General features: G+C 48.5%; 1 long non-coding RNA gene across 1 annotated transcript in view; it reads right to left on the bottom strand.

The window, feature by feature from the left end:
- The window catches only part of LOC146784460 (uncharacterized), a 94491-nt gene that overhangs the window by 23850 nt on the left and 56904 nt on the right, over positions 1-13737 (bottom strand). The window contains exons 4-6 of the long non-coding RNA XR_014970388.1: positions 5033-5087; positions 4831-4936; positions 4645-4732 (exon numbers count right to left, since the gene is read on the bottom strand). This is a non-coding gene — a long non-coding RNA (uncharacterized LOC146784460). The remainder of the gene's footprint in view (positions 1-4644; positions 4733-4830; positions 4937-5032; positions 5088-13737) is intronic.

Genomic DNA, 13737 nt, shown 5'->3' with positions numbered 1-13737 from the left:
GAGCTCCCGCTTCCTTCTGGAAATTCGGGGGAATCCCCACATCGGGATTCCCTCGGGATACAATGCAGCCCAACACTGCAGAGTCCACACGCTCCTCTTCTCCTGGCAGGACGGGAGTCTAAGAACTTCAGAGGGGCGGTTCCTCCTGGGGCCCAGCAGCAGCAAGTCACAAGGAAGCACACACAAACAGGGGGTCACAGCCCCAATACTTATAACACATTTCTTCTTTGTTATTTATTTATATTTATTTATTTATAGCACTTATAGAGCGCACTGTCACCTTGCAACCATCCTGGCGCTGACAAACACGAGTGCACATATTGTGGGTAAACCACCGAGGAGCAGACAACAGCTTAGATAATGGGAAATAGCCAGGTTTTTAATCTCTTCCTGAAAAGGAAAAGATCCCTGACTTGTCTCAGTTCCAGCGGAAGCGCGTTCCATAGTCTGGCAGCTGATACACCGAAGGCTCTACCGCCTGATCTAACCTTCTTAACTCCAGTCTGGCTGATGCAGAACACAGGCATCTCCCTGGAGTATACCATCCAAACCTTCTCTGTATGGAGACGGGCCCGATCTCATGCAGGGCCTTGAACACCAAGCAGAGAGATTTAAACTGGATTCTCTGTCTAATTGGGAGCCAATGCAGCTCCGCCATAGCCAGTGAAGATGATGCATCTCTAGGCCAGCCTAGTACTAGCTTGGCCGCTGTTGACTGAATCCGCTGAAGTCTATCTAAAAGATATTTCGAGGGACCCAAGTATTACAATAATCTAATCTGCTTAGTATAGTACTTTGTACTACTAGCGCTCGTGCCTGGGAAGGCATTAATGGAAGATCTTTCGCAAAGTTCGTATAATAGCGAAACAGCTTCCCACTATTTGGTTAACCTGAGCTTCCAACGTTAACTTGCTATTACACATAACGCCCAAGTTCCAAACCTTCTCCACTGGTCGTAGAACGGTGGGTAAATCTAAAGGCCAAAAGTTTACAGGCAGCACCGAAGGGACCTTCCCGACTGAAAAATAAAGGACCTCGGTCTTTCCAGCATTAAATTGCAAAGAGTTTCCTCTCAGCCAGTGAGCCATGGCCCGCAGACAGCTATGAAACGCTTCCAAAGAGGTCGACTCATCTCCCTCTAAGGAGAGAATCAGTTGCGTGTCATCTGCATAATTTACTGCATTAATATTATGCGCCCTAATGACAGCAATCAGAGGTAACATATAAATATTGAAAAGAATAGGGCTAATTGCAGAGCCCTGAGGTACCCTATTTGTGATATTAGTAAAGGGAGATTGATAAGGAGGCAGGGCCACTGCTTGACTCCTCTCCGAAAGAAAGGATTGAAACCAACTCAGAGCAAGGCCAGTCACCCCAACCTCCCTCAGCCTCCTCAACAAGATGGCATGGTTGACCGTATCGAATGCGGCAGACAGGTGAAGCAGAATAAGAACTGCTGCCTGCCCTTTGTCTGCCCGCATCCGAAGCTCGTCCATCACGGTCACCAAAGCCGTCTCAGTGCCATGCGCTGGCCGGAAGCTAAATTGTACATCCTCTAGGATTTAATTTTTTTCAAAGTGTTTTGAGAGATAGTTTCCAACCACTCTTTCTACAATTTTGGCCGGAAAAGGCAAGAGGGTGATAGGTCTGTAGTTGTTGGGACTGGCAGGGTCCAGATTGGACTTCTTGAACAGAGGAGTCACCAGTGCCTGTTTCCACTGAGACGGAACCACACCCCTAAGAAGAGACTGATTACAGATCAGCCGAAGTGTGAGAAACAGCTCTGCTTCAAATTCCTTCCAGAATCTCTGTGGCAGGAGGTCCAAAGGTGAACCTGACAAGATCCCTAGAGCCACCTTGCCAAAATCTTCTGCGGAGAGGGTCGCAAACTCAGTTAGCTTAACAAAGGGCTGGCTCTACGTGCCTGTAGGTATGATTTCATTACCACCCAGAGAGGAGCCACCAGGACAGTTACGCTCTGGACTTACTGCCTCAGAATGCAGAGAATCCTCACCCAGATCCGCAATAATAGTTTTAATTTTGTCAAGAAAGAATCTTGCCAGACTATCGCATAGCTCTTGTGAGGGGGGTGTCTGATTCTTAGTACAGTCGGGACTAATTAAGGTATTCAATATTTTAAAAATGCACCTCAGCCTATTATGAGCCTTCAGTATAGTACTGGAATAATAGTCTGCTTTGGCCAAATTTCTTTCTTTCTTGTAACACACCATCAGACTTTTCCAACTAATTTTCTCCTTATCATCATATCCCCTTCTCCACTTTCTCTCCGCCTGTTTACAATCAAGTTTCAATTTTTTTAGTTTGTCATTAAACCAGGGGGCCGAGGGTCTGCCCACTCTCTTATGATCTTTTAGAGGGGCAGTAGAGTCTAATACAGAGGAAATCTGTGAGCAGAGGGAGGCATAATTCTCCTCCACTTGCTTAGCTGGCAAAAAACAATCTTCCAGGTCAAACACAGGATCTAGTCCTCTATTTCTTAGGAGGGCTTTCCAGTCCCTGCTAACATAATTCCTCACAAACTACCTAGATATTATGGCTAGGACTAGGCACCAGAAATTTAATCAAGAAATGATCAGACCAATCCATCTTCAAAATGTCCACGATATTAAGGACTTGATCCCCTGAGAAGATTAAATCAAGTATGTGACCGCCCTTATGGGTTGCCTTGGCCACCCGCTGGTAAAGGCCAAGGCCTTCGCACGACTGAAGGACATTATTATAGCCAGTCAAGAGACCCATTCATCCACAAATTAAAATCCCAGAGGTACTAGTCTAGCGTGAGTGGCAGCCAAATTGGTGATGGTCTCCAACAGTGACTGCTGCTGCAGCACACTCAACGACCTCGGGGGTCTATAACAGACGACCACGGTTAAGATATGTCCATGAACGTCTTTAAAAGCAAACCCAAGTAGTTCAAGTCCTTCAATTATATCAGTATCTATTATCACACAGTTCCAAGAGTCTTTGTAAATCACACCAACTCCTCCCCCTCTCCCACTCAATCTAGGTTTGTGGAAGATTATATACCCAGGTGGACAAGCCCAACCCGGATCTACCTCACACGCTGGGTCGGTCCACGTCATAAATAATACGTCTAATTCTTGGAGTTCTAGCAGCAGCTGAATTTCCACGCAATGCTTGGGTGAAGATCTTACATTAAGCAGCCCACAGATAAGAGTCTCCTGCTTTAGGAAGTCTAAAACAGGGAAAGCGGTCTGCTCAAATGTGAATTCGCCCATACCCCTTGCAGCCTCCCCAGTCGTGCGCAATTCCGTGCTGGTGTATCTTACTAATCGGCTATCCCCACCGGATTCCAGCCTTCCTCCGGCCAGGGAAGCATGGCTGGCGCGGAGTGCAACCTTAGCGCGGACGGGCACAGATGGGCTTGCCTTCGGCGCGCCCGCTGCATGCGTCCGCTGTGCGTTCGCGCCAGCGTTTCCTTTATGCCGGTGTGGGCCCGAGAAGCTGGACCGCTAACCTGGCAAAATGGCGGCTCCGCTACAAATCGGACACCCATCAACAATCAGTAGGGATATTTAAAAAAAATCAATATTTCTTATTTCCTTTTATTTTTTAAAAAACAGGACAAATATTAAAAGCGCCTGTGGTTGTCCAAGTACCTTCGTGAGTTTAAAGATCCCCCTTGACAGTGCAAAAATGCAAACAATGTTAGCAGCTCCCCGAGAGTCAGCCACACACACACAGCCTCGTAAAGTTATTCAAACGCTGCGCGTTTCCTTTATGCTGGTGTGGGCCCGAGAAGCTGGACCGCTAACCTGACAAAATGGCGGTTCCGCTACGATTTGGACACGATCAACAATCAGTAGGGATATTTTTAAAAGATCAATATTTCTTATTTCCTTTTATTTTTTTAAAAACAGGACAAATATTAAAACCCCCGTGGTTGTTCAAGTACCTTTGTGAGCTAAAAGAACCCCCCAGACAGTGCAAAAATGCAAACAATGTTAGCAGCTCCTTTAACAATGTTTCTTGGAGCACACAACTTCTATAATCCAATTAAGTATATAAGAAACAAAAATTCAACAAAATCCAATTGGGCTCTTATTGTTCTTCTTCTTTAATATCATCAAATTACAGATTCCAATCCCCTACGCCAATGCGTTTCGCCGTGGTAGGGATAACCTACGGCTTCTTCAGGGCTGGAAATAATACAGAGTAAGCATTTGTAATCACATCATGTAGCACTTTACATTAGTGCCATAGAGCCCATATTTTTACAACCTCGTGCAAAGGACTATTCAAGCCAAGATTAAAGTGGCTATATCATCCTTATTTTAACATATAATTTAAAATCACACTGGATACATATCAAGCAGTTCATCATTCTTATAACTTGTTCCTTACATCCAGTTCATTGTGATATTGTGGCCATGCTGTTAAGTCCATTGACTAAACCAAAGTGTATTTATGTCTATATAGCCCATGTGAGGAATATGTAAGAGAATACGTCATTGGACGCCGGTACCTTAAGTTTCTCAAATGCGTTTCTATTAAACCAAGGTAAAACAAAATCTCTTGTCATTCCAGAGAGCGCGAGGCAAGGGTTTATCAGTGCAAAATAATCAATCATTAACCTCCATAATTTTCAACAACAACTCCTACCTTATTACGGGCATGTGTCTGTGTTAAATCCAACTATTATATTCCTTTCAAGGTCGAACATTTTCCAGGATAAAAACAAGCTCCAAATCTAAATAAACAAGTAACATTCTGTTTAGTGCCGGTAAATTGTAAAGCCCTACTCGCCAAAAATAAATCAATTAGACTATCAAGTTGTCCTTCCCTTACCTTCCAAGATAGTCATGGCGTAACTTGATCCCAAGTCCGCTATGTAAGTATCTCATCAACCAGAATTGCTACAATTTTCTGTCCGCTTATGTATAGTGTTCAAAATCTGAAACACAAATCCAACGCAACGAAATTCACAAGCTGCTCTCACTATTTTACGTAAAACAATGCATATCATAAATCAAAATTGAAGCGTCCCTACCGTTCTATTTCAAATCCCAATATTGCCCAGTGTAATGGCAGTTCGCCGCCAACGCCTAGCGGGAAGAACAGATACCGAAACATCAAGTTACTATTTCGCAATCATATTACGTAATTTACATGCACCTAAAAAAAAAGAGTATAAGGAACCCCCCTTTACCCCTCCGTATCTCTGTATCACTGCACCCGAGTACAAGCAAGGACCAGCGTCTTCCGGGTTCGCGGTAAAATAATCCTTATCCGAAATTGAAAAAGGACTACTCCAGCCCCCCATTTGTTTAAGCGCCATCTTAACCTAGTGCTAAAACAATACAGCAGTCTGTATCCAGTTCAAATACAATCTTTTCCAAATAAATCTTTTTATATATGTAATATGTTAAATAACAGTATCTTTAGCGATCCATAATTGTAGGTGATTTAACCTCATTTACCAATATACACAAATTGTCTGCACCTTGTTTCATAATTGTAGGTAACTTAACCTTATTCATAAACAATCGTAAATTGTCTACGAAGTTCAAGAAATGGGCAACAACTATTAATGTTCCACCAAATATCATAACTTTACCTCGCATATCGCCAAACAACTTCTTATATCTACTATTTGCTGATTCCAACCGTACTGTGCTTTGATCATATCGTATGTTAGTCACATCACATGACCAAAGGCTCTCCTATAGTAATACTCATTTTTCATCAGATTGTTTGAACCGCCATACAGTAGCCCACTTGTTAGGTAATCTTATGAATTCTGCTAATTAGAGGGTGAGTCTCAATGTTACCAACATCGGTATGCAATCTGTTCATTGTCATTAGTCATAACCAACCTTATGCTCCTCAATCAGTCTCCCAAAAAGTACTATAGTTCATGATCGAAATTTAAGCCGTCTTCTACGGCTCTTAAACGCATGATCCACCTTGCCTCGTGCCTCTGCAACATGAGTTCTCTATTTCCACCCCGTGGGTCAATTTTGATATGCTCAATTCCAAAAAATCTAAAACTTTTTTTGTCATCCTGGGATGCGCAATTGTGTACGTGCTCTGCAATAGGGTACCGTTTGTCGTTCTGTTTAATTGCCCCTAAGTGTTCACTCATGCGTTCTTTTAACATTCGTATAGTACTTCCTACATATATTTTAGTACATTTGCATTCAATTATATAAATGACATATTTAGTACTGCAGGTTATATTAGTTAGTATATCATACACTTTGCCATTATTAATCTGAAACTGCTTAGTCTTATCTTTGGCACACTTGCACATCCCACAATGACCACATTTGAAAAAGCCCTTAGAATGCTGATCTAACCAAGTCTCTAGTTGTTTCCTTTGCGGGTAACTAGGACTTAACATTGAGCCTAGAGTTCTACCCCTGCGAAATGTGATTTGAGGTTGCCCGCCAATATGGCTTTCTAAAGTTTTATCCATTTTTAATATGTGCCAATGCTTATTCATGCTTTTCAGCAAAATGTTTCCAAATCGGTGTGTAATCAGTAATAACCCTAATGTGTTGTACAGTATGTGTACAATTTTTTGATGGTCTTAGGGTGGATATGCGTTTAGTGTTCAATGCCCTATCCTTTGCCACTAGTACATCTCTTTTACAATATCCTTTGTGAAGGAATCTCCTTTCCACATCCTTAATACACTCCTCAAACTGTGAATTTTCACTACAGTTCCTTCTAGCCCTGATCATCTCCCCAAAACGGATTGCTCTTATCTGGTGCCGTGGGTGAGCACTCTTTGCATGCAAGATTGCATTGCATGAAGTTAGTTTGCGATACATCTTGCTTTGAATACAATTGCCCTTCACGTATAATTCCACATCTAAAAATATTATTTTTGTGGTACTGTGACTCGTGGTGAATCTAATATTCATGTCATTGCTATTTAAGTAATCATAAAATTCATACAGCAATGGTTCTGTTCCTGTCCATATCATAAGGCAGTCATCAATAAACCCCCCCCAGTATAGGATGTGTTCATTCCAACGACTAGCTCCTGGGCCCCAGACAAACACTTCTTCCAGCCATCCCATAAATATATTGGCATAGGCTGGTGAAAATCTGGAGCCCATAGCTACACCCTGGGTCTGTTTAAACCATTCCTCTTTGAATAAAAAGTAATTGTTGGACAATATTAACTCCGTCATGGCTAATAACATTCGTGTATGTTCCCAGTGACTTGCTGGTCTTTTGGACAGGAAATGATTTAGTGCCTTTAAATCTAGTTCATTCTTAATGCTCGTGTACAGCGAGACCACATCAAGGGTCACCAATATCATCCCTGGGTCCCAACTGATGTCTCCCAATATGTTCAGAACATGGCGAGTATCTTTTATATATGAGGGCAAATTAATCATTATTGGTTGCAAAAATACATCCACAAATTGTGACAGGTGTTCCGTCGGTCCCCCAATACCCGACACAATTGGCCTCCCTAGTGAAAAAGGGAGGTCTTTATGAATTTTCGGCAAGGTATACAAACTGGGGTATCTTGGACGATTTACTTTCAGAAACATGTACTCATCATCATCCAAAAGTCCCTTTTCATGCCATGATTTCAAACAACCATTAATCGTATTTGTCAAAGTGTACATAGGGTTATTAGCAATTTTCTCATAACACAATACATCACTCAATTGAAAATATATTTCCTGTTCGTAACCCACTTTGTTCATTAGCACTATATTTCCTCCTTTATCCGCTTTCCGGATAATCAATTCAGTATTTCCCATTAGTTCTTTTAGGGCACATCTCTCATGTACTGTCAGATTGTCTTTCACATAACCTCCCGGGGGTGTCTTTTTGATACTATGATCCATGTCTGAAATAACTAGTCGGTGAAATATTTATATATTATTTCCACTAATCAAATTGGGAGACCATCTGGACTTACTCTTAAGTCCGCGAGATACTGTCAAATCTGGTCTAATGTCCAGATCTTCCAAAGCCCTGGCTATCGTTACCGGGTCTTCCTCTAGCTCTGTAATTGAGAGGACATTGACCGTATCCTGAATATCATTAATGGTTAACGAATTTGGCATCGTACTACATATTTGCATTGTAGTTTCTTTATTTGGCTTAGGATTTTGTGCAAAATACATCTTCAATTTCTTTTTTTTTTTTTTTTGAAACCGTTTATTACAAAACTCAAAAAATATACAAAGATGGGCCTACAACCTTCCGGCCGGCCGCTAGCAGACAAAAGGAGCATATGATACACATTGTAGAGCGTGTATTGCGGCTGAGGAAGATGCACAGGAGTTAGCAGCGTTGATAGCCACACCATCCGGACCCCACTGTACGGTTTCATTTTAAACTGAAAGAACAACCAGAAAAACAAACCCACAAGGCAATCCACAATCAGAAATAGCAGCATGTGCTCCCCTGAGAGGGGGACCCTACCAGTCCATAGGAGTATCAAGAAGGGGAAGAGATCAGGACTAGGGCTGGGTAAACTCGAAGCCCGGAACAAGGAAGATGGGTCGGCTAAGGGGATGGGGCCGGCGACTGATCGGGCAATAACGGCGGAGCACAGATTCCCCCGCGGTAGGCGTTCCAGGGGCCCCATACTTTCACCCATGTCCCAGGCTTACCTCTCGCCACATACACCACCTTTTCCCGAAACATGCACCAATCCATATGTTCCTTCCAGGCCGAGACAGTCGGGGACCTCTGGGATCCCCACAGTTGAGCAATATCACGCATAGCCACCATATATCCCAGAGTCACCCACCACGTCTGTGGCGCCGAGTAGTCGGTAGGTTCCCACACATTCAACAGGCATCTCCTTGCTTCGGGTAGCAGCACCACATGCGTAACCACACGCAGGACCTCATGCACACCACGCCAGAATCGCTCCACCTCCGGGCATTCCCACAATATATGCAAAAAGGTCCCCAAAGCGCCACACCCACGCTTACACAACCCGTCCACAGCATAGCCCATACGCAGGAGCCTTGGCCCCGTCACGTAGACTCTGTGGAGTATCTTGAGCTGGACGAAGCGAAGGCGGGCCGGTATGGCCACCTCTTTCGGGGAGGCCACCGCAGAGGCCCAGTCCTCGTCGTCCAGCTCCAGTCCATCGGCAACCCAAGCCTCACAAAGGGCAGTCAGCAATCCCGAGCGGTCATTGATCAGTTTTTTGTAGATCAGTGAGATCGTGCTGTCCGGAACGTGTCCATCCAGCACTCTATCCTCCAGGGGGGAATGCTCCGGGATGGATGCAACGTCTGGGAAGACGGAGCCCAGTGCATGACGGATCTGCAAATACCGAAAGTACTCCCTGTCATGCAACTGGAATTCCGTCTGCAGCATCTCGAACGTTTTAAATCCTCCCCTCGTCCAGAGATCCCCCACTTTGCTGATGCCTATCATGTCCCACTTCTCGAAGCCCTTCGAGGTCCACAGGGAGCCCAACTGCTCGGACGCGTATGGTGGTGATGCCCGGGTCAGACGGTCCTTCCACCCCATCGCCACATTAGCCGCGTGCCACACTCGCACCATGACATGCGTGGGGCCGGTCAGCCGAGCGTCGGGCGTGCGGGAGTAGAGCGCTCGATTATAGTCCCCACCCGGGAGTAGTATCTTATCCATTTCGAATGCCGGGTTTAAGGCGGGCCCGTACAGGCCGTGATTAATCGCAGCCAGCTGGGAGGCCCAATAGTACCGTTTGATATCCGGTAGGGCAATCCCTCCGTCATACCATGGGAGCATCAGCTTCGCCAGGGCGATACGCGGCCTCCCGTCCCAGAACAGGCGGCGCTGCAAACTCTCCACCTCACGGAAGTAGCGCGCTGGAACGAGGTCCATAGTATTCTGCAAAGCGTACAGGAAACGCGGCAGAGACATCATCTTAAACAATGCCGCCCGGCCGAGCGGCGAAAGCGGCAAGCGCCGCCAGCGCGCAACATCTTCCTTCAGGCGCTGGAGGGGGGGAAGCAAGTTCCGATCATACCGGGCCTCCGGGTCCAGAGTAATGAAGACACCCAGGTACCAAAATCCCTGCGGGGTGATCTGGATCGGACAGCCCCGCGGGAGAATAGGAGCCTCCCCAGAGAGAACATACACGCACGATTTAGCCCAGTTGATGACAAGGCCGGAGTTACGACCAAATGAATGCAAAACATCAACCAGTACTATCAGTGATTTACGTGGGGAAGCTAGGTACAAGAGGATGTCATCAGCGTATAGGGATACGCGGTCCTCATACTCGGGGGTCCAACGGAGACCATGGATGGAAGGTTCCCACCGCAGCCACTTCGCCGGGGGCTCCAAGGCAAGCGCAAAAAGGAGCGGCGATAAGGGGCAGCCCTGCCGCGTGCCCCGGCCCAGCTCGAACGGGGCCGATACTCTTCCGTTCACCACCACCTGCGCCAATGGGCCCGAGTACAGCAATTTGATCCAACTGATGAACCCTGCGACAAAGCCAAACTTCGCAAGCATCGCCCAGATGTATGGCCATTCAAACGTGTCAAACGCCATGGTGGCGTCCAAGGACGCCAAAATGGCCGGCTCCCGTATGTACTGAACATGTGCGAGCACCCCATGCAAACGCCGCAAGTTAAGGGCCGTGTTACGATGGGGAATAAAGCCGGACTGGTCCTGGTGAACCAGGTCGCCCACCACGCCGACCAGCCGATTGGCCAGGACCTTAGCGAGAATTTTAGGCTCCGCGTTCAGTAGCGAAATGGGCCGATAGGATGTAACCCGGTCCCGAGGTCTCCCCTCCTTGTGGATAACCACGATTGTAGCCAGACGCTGGTCCAGCGGGAGGGAGCCCACCGAGTGAGCCTCCAGGAACATCGATCGGAGATGTGGTGCCAGCGTATCCGGTCGCAACTTGTACAACTCGATGGGGAGACCATTAGGACCCATGGCCTTGCCGGAAGCGACCGAACGTATGGCGAGGGCGATTTCGTCGGAGGTTGGAGCGGCGTCCAACGACACTCTGTCCTCCTCCGAAAGGGAAGGCAGCGCGATATCCCTGAGCAGGGCACGGGAATCCTCTTCAGAGCGGGAAGACACCGGGGAATACACCCCACGGAAATAATCCGCGAAGCAGGAGACAATTTCTTCCGGCTCAGTAACACACACACCGTCCGTTTTCTCAATCAGCGGGACTACACGACTCGCTCTCTCCTTTTTGTCCAACCACGCAATGAATTTACCAGCCTTATCACCCACATCATACAATCTCCCCTGTTGCTCTCTACTGAGGCCCCTGGCCGCCTCCGTGACGAGGGCCCTATAGGCCTCTTGCTTGAGTTGGAGAACATGTAATACGGCATCCGTCACCCCACATTCTAGATTACCCTCCAACTCGGCTATCTCAGCTTCCACCCGGGTCACCTCCTCCCGCTCGCGCCTCCGGGTGTGGGAAATAAGGGACAGGGCCTCTCCTCGTAGTACTGTCTTGAATGCCTCCCACAGTGAGACAGCCGAAGGCACGGACCCCACATTCTCGTCAAAATAGCGCTGGAGGGATTTAATCAATTCAGCACGATTGGTGGGGTCACGCAGGTACCAGGGATTGATCGGGACCACCCTACCCTCACCCCTCGGAAAAAGATCCAGGTGTAACAGAAGCGGGGAATGGTCCGAGATACCCCGTGCCAAATGGCGCACCTCTCCCACCCTCCCAACATGGGCCGCCGGGACCAGGACATAATCTAGTCGTGAGAGACTACCATGGGCCCCCGAATGGAAGGTATACTGTAGCTGCGTGGGATGTTTTAAACGCCAGCAATCCACCAATCCCAAAGTGTCCAATAGGCCGGATAGCCACGCTTGGGCCCGGGGGAGGTCCCTAGGGGGGTGACGATCCACAGTCCCGGAAACCACCGCATTGAAATCCCCCCCCACCACCAGAATCCCCCCCGGAAGGCCAAGGAGGAGGCGCCCCAGGTCCGCAAAGGTAGTCGACTGCAGCCCCGGCGGGACGTATACTGACACAAAAACGACCACTTTGCCCTCCATCCTTCCCACTAAGACCATGTAACGTCCCCTGTCGTCATGGAGCACCTCATCAATCTCCAACGGGAGCGAGTTCTTAACCATGATGCCCACACCCCTTGAGCCAGACGTGAAGCCCGAATGGGCCACTAGGCGATAGCCACGCCGATTCATGGCGCAGAAGGAGTTGCCAATGAGGTGTGTCTCCTGCAGAAAAACTACATCGGGCGAGAGTCGCTTCAAGAACTGCAGGACCACACCACGTTTAATCCTGTCCCCCAGTCCATTCACGTTCCAGGACAACAGAGTTAGTTCCCTACCCCCCATCATAGACAGAAGCCACCATTTGTCCCCCCGAGAGCACTATAGAGCTAACACAATGATACTTTTGCCTTGTGGTAAGAACGAACAACACCCCCCCATCCCTGCCCACCCGCCCCAACAAAACTCCCCCCTCCCTGCACCCCTGCATGAGCCCGAACAGCCCCCCAACGTGCAGTGTGCCTGTCGCCCCATATATATAGTAAAAACAAGCTAAACCCCCTAGAGGAGGAAGGAGAACGCCCAGTAGACCCCACACAACTTCCATAGGAGGGGAAATTATACAGGCAGACGCTTAATCGAGAGTGGCATCATTTTTGTCCAGAGTGAAGCTCAATATTACCCCCTCAGTCCCGATCCAGTGTGCCGTCTCCCCCGCCGCCCCCCCCCCCGCCCCCTCGATCACGATCCCCAGACAGAGTGTCCAGCCAGTCTCCGGCGGCTTCGGGACGATCAAAAAAGTGCGTGCGACCCTCTACCTCCACTCGCAGCTTGGCTGGGAAGAGCATAGCGTATTTGAGGTTCAGGTCCCGAAGACGGCGCTTGACGCCTAGGAAGCTCAGTCTCTGCTTCTGGACCGCTGGGGTGAAATCAGGGTAAAAGTTCACCTCCATATTGTCAAGCTTAACCGGCCCATGCAGTCTGGAGGCTTGCAGGATAGCGTCTCTGTCCCGAAAGTTGAAAATCCGGGCAATGAGAGGTCGCGGAGGGGCTCCGATCTTCGGCCTTCCCCCGGGAACCCTGTGGGCCCGCTCCACCGCAAAGAATTTACTCAGCCCCCGTGGCTGGAGATGGGTAGCGATCAGGTCCTCCACAAATAGGTCCGCCGCAGCTTCCTCCCGTCCCTCGGGCACCCCGATGATGCGGATGTTGTTCCTCCGGGCCCGACTCTCGGAGTCCTCCAGGCGCCGATCCATAAGCGCGCTCGCCTGACTAAGCCGGCGCACCTCTGTCTGTAGTGCCGCCACCTCAGTAGTAAGGCACGATGCGGTGTGGGCCAAAGAATCAACTCGGTCGTTGGTCTTGGAAAGATCGGCCCTCACCAGGCCAACATCCACGAGGACCGAGTCGATCTTCTGTGCCAGTGTGTCGAACCGCTGGCCCACCGAGGCCTTCATCTCGGCAATGGCGCCCATGACATCCCGCAGAGTCAGATCCGTGGGCAGGTCCGGGGCATCAGGAGGGTCTTCAGGGGATTTGTGCGGTCCGCCGGGAGATCCCTTCTGGAGGGTATAGCGGTCCATACTGTTGGCCTGATGGGTGGTGCCACGCCGGGTCGACTTGGTCTTTGCCCGGTCTCCATCTTGTTTCGTGGCCATGGCCACCAGTCCCCCGGTCGCACCAGCCACGTCGTGAAGGGCAGGCAATCAGGGCCACAAGCTCCGGGGGGGGCCACCCCCGATCGGCGGGGTGGGTTACAGCCGGCAG

This window comes from Triturus cristatus, chromosome 11 (assembly GCF_964204655.1).
Source record: "Triturus cristatus chromosome 11, aTriCri1.1, whole genome shotgun sequence".
Lineage (NCBI taxonomy): Eukaryota > Metazoa > Chordata > Amphibia > Caudata > Salamandridae > Triturus > Triturus cristatus.
The sequence above is the reverse complement of the archived record's forward strand: the minus strand, read 5'-3'. Positions and strand labels throughout refer to the sequence as shown.